Source organism: Eumetopias jubatus, unplaced genomic scaffold (assembly GCF_037043125.1).
Source record: "Eumetopias jubatus isolate StellerSeaLion01/CBP00866 unplaced genomic scaffold, mEumJub1_p1.0 scaffold_1, whole genome shotgun sequence".
Lineage (NCBI taxonomy): Eukaryota > Metazoa > Chordata > Mammalia > Carnivora > Otariidae > Eumetopias > Eumetopias jubatus.
The window spans coordinates 251,956-260,997 of record NW_028274807.1 but is presented as its reverse complement, the minus strand read 5'-3'; the positions used below and the strand labels follow the sequence as shown (position 1 = coordinate 260,997).

Genomic DNA, 9,042 nt, shown 5'->3' with positions numbered 1-9,042 from the left:
TTGATTTGACAGAGAGAGACACAGCAAGAGAGGGAACACAAGCAGGGGGAATGGGAGAGGGAGAAGCAGGCCTCCTGCCAAGCAGGGAGCCCGATGCGGGGCTCGATCCCAGGACCCCGGGATCATGACCTGAACCGAAGGCAGACGCGTAACGACTGAGCCACCCAGGTGTCCCAATACATCATTAGTTTTTGATGTGTATTTTTTTTATTTTTAAAAAGATTTTATTTATTCATTTGAGAGAGAGAGCGCAGAAGCAGGGGGATGCAGCAGAGGGAGAGGGAGAAGCAGGCTCCTGGCTGAGCAGGGATTCTGACGTGGGGCTCGATCCCAGGTCCCTGAGATCATGATCTGAGCCGAAGGCAGATGCTTAACCAACTGAGCCACCCAGGCACCTCCCGCCCCCCACAACTTCTTTTAAAACAAAGTTTACTTTTATTAATTTTCACAGAACACATGATATTCTCTGTCTTCATAAACATTGCATTCTGTTCCTTAACAGTTCTGTTCAGTAAGAATCTCGATGATTCCTTGGTCTGGTATAGCTGTGTATTTGCTGAATCTGCAGGAAGACTTCCTGAAACTCACTCTTCGCTCTCAATTACTTTTAATATTTACATTCATAATCAAATTATTTGTCTATAGGATGTCCTGGACTTGGTTTAAGGATCTAAGAGAGACTGAAAGACAATGATTTCCAGTGACATACTTTTTGGGATCTTCCTCAGCTTTCTAACTTGTATTGGTTTCATGGGGAATTCTTTGTTTTTTACATTATATATGTATACCTTCTTAATTCTTCCTCATAAAAAGAAGCCTGTAGATATGATTCTTGCCCACTTAACTTTGGCTAATGCCCTGACACTTATATTCAGAGGGATTCCAAATATAATGTCGTCCTTTGGAATTAGGCTGGAGATGGGCGATACTGGATGTAAAATAGTGCTCTATATTCAGAGTTACCCAGAGTATTTCTCTGTGCACAACTGCCCTCCAGAGTACATTTCAGGCAGTGACTATTACTCCAAGTAATCCTAAATGAGCCTGGCTCAGATACAGAATTTCTACATTCATTCAACCCTCTTTACTTTACTTCTGGATGATCAACATGGCCACCTATTCTGTGGTTGTTTTACAAACTGTGGCCAACAGGAATACCACTGGTGATGGACTTGGGTGTTATAGTGCTTATCGTAAAAAACAAGGCATTTGATAGCCAGATAACACCAATATTTCTAAGTATGGTATTCATTCGAGATTTGTTCTTTCTCTCCCTGATGACATGTAATAGTATCTACATGGTGAATATACTTTACAGACACCACAAAACAGCTCAGAATGTTCACAGTGCCATCCAGTCTTCATCATGCCCTCTTGAAACAAAGCTACCCATGTTGTTCTCATATTGGTGAGCTACTTTGTTTTCTTTTACTGGACCAACACCTTTCTTAATGTTTGTTTATTTTATACAAGTAAGAAAAAGCAGCAACTGGAGAAATTTAGTGACCTTTTTTCTTTTTCTTTTTCTTTTTTTTTAAAGATTTTTATTTATTTATTTGAGAGAGCGACAATGAGAAATGGAAAGAGAGCACATGAGAGGGGGGAGGGTCAGAGGGAGAAGCAGACTCCCTGCCGAGCAGGGAGCCTGATGTGGGACTCGATCCCAGGACTCCAGGATCATGACCTGAGCCGAAGGCAGTCGCTTAACCGACTGAGCCACCCAGGCGCCCCTTAGTGACCTTTTTTCATCATGTTACCCAATCATCTGTTCTTTCCTTCTCGTTAAAAGTGAAAATAGAATTTCCAGAATAAATTTCATGAAAACAAGAATCAGAATTTTCTTTTCTTAAAGAAAATTCATTCATCATAGGAACATTCCTTAGCATTCTTCTGCACCACAGGAGTCATTTGTATGAATATACTTAACATGCTTATCAGTGACATGAATTACATTTATAGTCCCCATTGAACTGAGTTAACAATCCAAAGAGCTGTAATTAAGTTATTGTCAAATTATGAAACATTTTAGACATCAGATATAAGGTTTAGATTATGATGTCATGTCTGTAAGTTTTTAAATTTTATAAAATAATAACATGTAAATGTAGAATGGTTTGTAACATAGGAAACATTATTATTCATAAATTACAGAAATCAGTAAACCCCCAAAAGAATAGTGGTTACTTTTTGGTGTAAGGTAACCCTAATCCTAAGCAAGGTGATAAAATATGTGTGTTTATTAAATTGTGACATATACTTTTATATGTCATATTTAGTTTTTTAAATAAACAGAATTATTAATATTTGCATATAAATTCAGAAATCAAATTTGCAATAATTTTTAAATTACATTTAATATAAAGAAGGAACACTAAAAAATAAACAAGATCTCAAAACATCTAGATTATTGTCCTGAGAACTGTTGAATATAGGTCACCTGAGGTTTGAATTGAAGGTAGAAAGAAGGGGGCATAAAGGTCCACACCCAAGAACTAGGTATCTCCCACAGGCAGAGAAAAATAAGACCGCTTGTCACAATTACACATTATTACAAAGGCTACATGCTCGGCTTATGGCATAGTAGAATAGTGAAGATCAGATGGTTCTGGTATGTGGTTGGGAAATAAGGTGTAGGTTTGGGTTTGGGCTTAGGGTCAGGGTCTGGGGTTAGGGGTTTGGGGTCAGGGTCAGGGTTAAGTTTAAACATAACTGGACCTCTTCCCCTCCTCTATCTCCCTGGGCCTCCACGGTGGACAGGACTTGCCTAGGGTCACACATGAGTCCAGGATTGACCTGAAGACTTGTTTTTCTACCCTTCAGTCCTGGGCTCTAATAGAAGAGTGAAATGTCTGCCTGGTCACTGAGCCCAGCTCCCTGACCCCAAATCCAACCCAACCCCTGTCAAGGGTTGTGGAGGGTGTCGGAGGTCATGTATTGTTCTTTCCACTTTCCCATCTGGAAAGAGTGCTGCTGGCCCCATTCTACCTGGGCAGCTCCAGGTGCCAGCACAACCCTGACCCAGGAGAGCACTCAGCAGACATGTATGGATTTATACAGGACTGGGTGCTGGCGCCCAGCAGTCCCCATGTGCACCCTTCTTGCAGATTGATGGGGCCTTCCTGGCACGCTTCACTTGGATGCACCGTGGTTTGCTTATGGGATTCATCTATTGAAGGACACCCCGATTTCTTCAAGTTTTTAGCTATGATGAATAGAGCTACTGTGCATAATTGCATGCTAGTTTTTGTGTGGAAACAGTTTTTCAAAGCAGTTGTCTAACTACTACAAGTGTGATTGTTGGATATTCTGGTGAGATTTATTTAGCCTTGGAAAATCTGCCAAACTGTTTTCCAAATGGCCATACATGTATCCCCAGCATGAAGAAGTGTTCCTGTCATTCCTCACCCTTCAGCAACTGGTATCCTCATTTTCTGGAATTTAGCATTTCTAATAGGTGGCTACACTATCTCACTTTTGATTAAATTGGTAACTTCCTAATGATAGAGGATGTAGAGCATATTTTTGTATGCTTATTTATTATCTGTACATCTTCTTTGTCCAGGTATCTGTTCAGATATTTACCCATTGTTAATTAGGTTATTTGTATTCTTACTGTTGAGTTCTGACAGTTTTTATGTATATTTTGAATATAGATCCTTTATCAGATGTGTGTTTTGCAAAAATTTTTCTCAGTTTTTGGGTTGTCTTTTTGTTCTCTGAGCAAGGTCTTTCACAGAGTAGAAGTTTTAATTTTATAAAGTTCACATTATCAATTTTTTTCTTTTCTGGATCCATGTTTGGTGCTGTGTTTTAAAACTCAACACCAGGGCGCCTGGGTGGCTCAGTCCGTTAAGCATCTGCCTTCGGCTCAGGTCATGATCCCAGGGTCCTGGGACTGAGGCTGGCATCAGGCTCCTTGCTCAGTGGGGAGCCTGCTTCTCCCTCTGCCCCTCCCCCTGCTTGCGCTCTCTCTTTCTCTGACCAATAAATAAACAAATCTTAAGCAGAAAAATTCATCACCAAAAATGTACATTCTCTTTTATGATTTCTTTTTGATATTTTGATAGTTGTATATTTTAAATTTATGTACAATTTTGAGGGAATTTTGGTGGAACTTGTAAAGGTTTTGTCTACATTTCATTTCCTATCATATGGTTTCCAATTCATTGTTCCTTAGGTATTTCGGGAGAAGCCGGGGTATTGTACTCCAGTTCAGTTAGAAATTTCCAAGGTGTATTAGATTCAGCGGGATCTGGGAAGGGGACTCCATCCATGAAACTGAGCGCGCCACATCCGGCACTGCCTCCTGCACTACCTGCGCCGCCCGCAGGGGGCGCCCGAGCACAGCTCCCTGACCGGGGCAGGGCATGCGTGCTCCGCAGGCCTTATCGGCCCGTAGTAATTGGAGCCGCCCCCATTGTGGACACTTCTGGAGGACGTGGGTCCGCGTCCACGCTAACAGGAGCCCAGCCTCCTGAGGACCCTCTGTGGACACTTCGGGAGGACCTGGGGCCGCGTGCATGCTGAGGATCTCGGCCTTCTCAGGACGGGCTGTGGAGGCTTCGGGAGGACGTGGGGCCGCGTCCACACGGACAGGAACCCATTCTGCTCAGGACACTCTGTGGAGGCCTGGGGAGGACATGGGCTGCATCCACACCGACAGGACTCGCTGTGGAGGAGTGGGCCGCGTCCACACCGACAGGAGCCTGTCCTCCTCAGGACCCTCTGTGAAGATGTGGGGAGGACATGGGCTGCGTCCACACCGACAGGACTCGCTGTGGAGGAGTGGGCCGCGTCCACACGGACAGGAGCGCCGGCCTCCTTGGGATCCGCCGCGCGAGAAGGTGAGGAGAAGGTGAGCGGGGACAGCCGAGGGGGTCCGTGCTCACAGGACCCGCAGCGGGAGGAGAAGGTGAGGGGAAGCCGCCTGAGCGGACCCCGCGGAGGAACGGCGCGCTGTGTAGACGCCGCGGTTCCGTGGCCTCGTGTGCGGTGACGCGGGGTCCCGCGCGGCGCTGTGCGCGCGGCTGTCGGGTCGCCCGTTTCTGGGTTCGGATTCGCTCCGCGGCCCGCGCGTCTGCGTTTGCTCCCGCGGCGGCTCCGTGTTTTGTCTCCTGTCCCTTCATCACGCAGCTGGGAGTTCGGGAGCGGACAGGTGGGTGGCTTCCCCCTTTGGGTTATTGTGAAAAATGCTATGAATATTTGTGTACACGTTGTTGGTTTTCTTTGAACAACTGTTTTCAGCTATTTCAGGTATATATCTAGGAGTAGAATGGTTGAACTGTACGACAATTCTATTTTTATCCTTCTGAGGAAATGCAAAGTATTTTACACATAGGCTGCAGCACCATTTTGCATTTCCACAAGTAAGGTTAAATGTTCCAGTTTCTTAACATCCTTTTTTTAAATTTTTTTTTAAAGATTTTATTTATCTATTTGAGACAGACAGAATGAGAGAGAGGGAAAGCACGTGAGAGGGGGGGAGGGTCCGAGGGAGAAGCAGACCCCCCGCCGAGCAGGGAGCCCGATGCGGGACTCGATCCCGGGACTCCAGGATCCTGACCTGAGCCGAAGGCAGTCGCTTAGCCAACTGAGCCACCCAGGCGCCCCGTTTCTTAACATCCTTGCCAAGATTTGTTATTCTCAGTTTTCTTGATTATAGGGGTTCTTGTGTAAAAGGGTATGTCACTGCACTTTAAATCTGTGTTTCATAATGACTAATCACATTTAACATGTTTTCATGTGTTACTGATCATTAAAGGTCTATCCAAATCCTTCACCCATTTTTTAAATTGGGTTGTCGTTTATTGATAAGTTGTAAACGCTCTTTATATATTCTGGATAACAGATTTTATCAGACAAACAATGTGCAAATATTTTCCACTTTGGGGGACCGGCTTTTCACTTTCAGGACAGCATCTTTTGATGCACAAAGGTTTCTAATTTTAAGGAAATTCAATTTCTCTATTTTTTCTTTCTTTGCTGTGTTTTGGTGTCAAATCTAAGAGCACTGCTAAATCCAAAGTCATGAATATTTATTCCCATTTATTTCTTTTAGAGTTTATAATTTTACCTCTTACATTTAAGCCTTTAATTAATTTTGAGTTAATGTTTTATGTGGTGTGTGGTAAGGGTCCGATTCTTTTCCTCTGCATGTGGATAGCCAGTTGTCTAGTACCACTTGTGGAAAAGACCATTCTTTCCCCAATGTGATGTTGTCCACCCTGTCCACTGACAGAGTTCAGTGGACCATAGAGGAAGGGGTTTATTTCTGGGCTCTCAAATAAATCACACTGATCTTTATGTGTATCTATGGGAGTACCACAATGTTTTATTAAATGATGCTTTGTGTTAAGATTTGAAATTGGGAAGTATGAGCTTCCACCTTTGATTTTCTTTTTCAAGATTGTTTTGGCTATTTTGTGATTCCCTTGATTTTCCATATAACGGTTAGGATTGGCTTGTGTGTTTCTTCCAAGACGCCTCTGAATTTTCCTAGGAAGCACACTGAAATTGCACATTGCGTTATATACTACTGCTATCTTATGACTGAACATCTTTCATCACCATGGATTGTCTTCACATTTTTGAGGGGTTCCTTTAATGTCTTTCAGAAATGTTTTACAATATTCGGTGTACAAGTTTTACACCTTGATTACATCTATTCCTAACTATTTTATTAATGTTGATGTTACCTGAAAAGGAATTATTTTCCTAAATTGCTTTTTGGATAATTCATTGCTAGGGTATACAAGTAAGAGGGATTTTTGTGTGTTTTGTGATTTTTTTTTTTCTCCTGTAACATTGGTGAATTTGGTAACTAGCTCCAATCTTTTTTTTTTTTTTTTTGGTTCCTTAAGAAGCTCCAAGGGTAGGAGTTAGGGCTAGGGGTGGGGTTAGGGATTAGGGGTTAAGTTTAGGGGTTAGGGGTAGGGTTAAGGGTTAGGGGTGGGGTTAGGGTTAGGGGTTAAGGTTTAGAGGTTAGGGTTATGGTTTGGTCAGTGTTTGGTTAGGGATAGGGTTTCCCTATCCTCTGCTGTTGAAAGCCCATTCTCCTCTGGTAACCAGAGTGATATTTTCGGAACATAACCTCTGAGCCTCTCTGTGGTCTGCTCCCCAACTTCCCTTCTCTCCAGCCTCTGCTCTCTCTCTTGCCGCCGTCCGCTTGTGTTCTGCCAAAGAGTGTGTTGTGCCACATGGGCATGTGTTGTGCCCTCTGCCAGTGCACTCTTTTCTCCCCCTGCTTCATGTCTGGCTTGTTCTCCCATTGGCTGGGCTTGGACTTCTCCCCCGGGGACCTGAATCCTGTCAGCTGGGTGTGTTTGCTTGTCCTCTATTTTATGTCCTCCTCCGCGTGAGCTACTTACTAACCTGACAGTTATGAGGTAGAAACAGGGAAGTAGTGCACAAAATCATCAGTCTCAGAGAGTCTCATCACACCTACCTGACAATAGCGAAGCTACTGTCCCCACAGTGGGGAGCAGGTAGCCCCCTCAAAAGGGGACCAGCCATATGAGGCAGTTGGACAAGACTTCCAACATCTTGGGTCTGGGGAGATGTAGACCTGGACCCAGAAGCTTATACTCTTGGGTTCAAGGCTAGCGCCCTCTTCTTACAGAGGTCCTCTGTCCCCTTCCATGCCCACATACGGGACTTGATTCCTGATCTGGGGCAGTTCAAGGGTGACCCCTCCTAGGAATACCAGTGGTTTAGTGAGGACCTTGTCAGCAAGATGCCGAGTAGCCTTCCAGGGAGGACCCTACAGGGGGTGGAGACAGCTCTGTGGGGGCCAGCAACAGCCCACTCAAAGCAAAGTGGGGCAGGTGGACAGCCCTGCTTGTTCTACCCGTCTGTAGGGCATAGAAACAAGGGCTGTGCCTGAAGGTGCTTAACGCCTGACAGGTGGGGACAGGACCTGCAGAGGGTCGGCCAGGGGAGGGCACCTGTATGGTTCGCCCGGGAGCTCAGCACAGGAGAGTTCCTGGCTCCAGCATGCCGGGGGGGAAGTTTCCAGCCTCTGAAGACTCAGGCTCCCCTTTGTACGATGGGGTGCTGATGGCCCCCATCTCTAGGAGCAGAAGTTAGGGAGACCCTGCCAGCAGACTCACTCAGGACAGACCAGGAGAGTGGCAGTTGCTTAAAGCAGCCCAGGGCCTGCCCCCTTGAAGAAGGTGCACATGTACACAGCCCAAATTTTGGGGTCCTGCTGCCAGCCTCTGACAGTGACCCTCCTCCAGCTCTGTCCCCTGTCCCTGTAGGTATGTGGTCTCCCTGGAGTTGTTCCTGCAGAGGGCATGTCATGGTGGGACACAGGGTCATCTATTACGTCTTCACTGACCAGCCGGCTGCTGGGCCCTGTGTACCCCTCTGGGAGGGCCAGAGGGTGATGGTCCTCCAGGTCCCCAGCACCCGGCTGGGAGGTACTGGGAGGATGTGTCCATGCAGGGCATGGCAATGATCAGCCACTTCTGTAAGCAGAGCTTCCTTCATGAGATGGACTACCTGGTGTGTGCACATGTGGGCAAGTCCCAAGTGCACATCCCCAGGGACCAGGGCAACTTTTACTACTTGGGAGCCTTTTTTGGGGGGGTTGGTGGCGGAGGTTCACCGACTGACCTTGGCCTGTCACCAGGCGATAGGGGTTGACCAGACCAATGAAATCGAGGCTGTGTGGCACGATGAGAGCCACCTGAACAGGTACCTCCTGGACCATAAATCCCCCAAGGTGCTGTCCCTGGAGTATCTGCGGGACCCGCAGCTCCTGGGCTGCCTTCCCATCATGAAGAAGCTGAGATTCGTGGCCATGCCCAGGAATCACCAGGACATCCAGAACGAATGAGGGGTGGTCCCCAGAGGACCTGTGGGACCCACAAGCCCTGGGTCATGAAGAAGCTGAGATTAGTGGCTGTGCCCAAGAATCACCACTACATCTGGAACTCATGAGGTGCTGCCCCCGTCTCCATCGGGGGTGTTGCCTTGAGTGGAGCCGTCAGAGCAGTTTCCTACTTCTGTCCCCTTGAGGGAGACTGTGGAGCCTCTACC

General features: G+C 46.2%; 2 pseudogenes; both read left to right on the top strand.

The window, feature by feature from the left end:
* Nucleotides 1-690: 690 nt before the first annotated feature.
* Nucleotides 691-1,850, top strand: LOC114203137 (vomeronasal type-1 receptor 1-like; annotated as a pseudogene).
* Nucleotides 1,851-4,746: 2,896 nt separating this feature from the next.
* Nucleotides 4,747-8,839, top strand: LOC148164949 (histo-blood group ABO system transferase 2 pseudogene; annotated as a pseudogene).
* The last annotated feature ends 203 nt before the right edge of the window (nucleotides 8,840-9,042 follow it).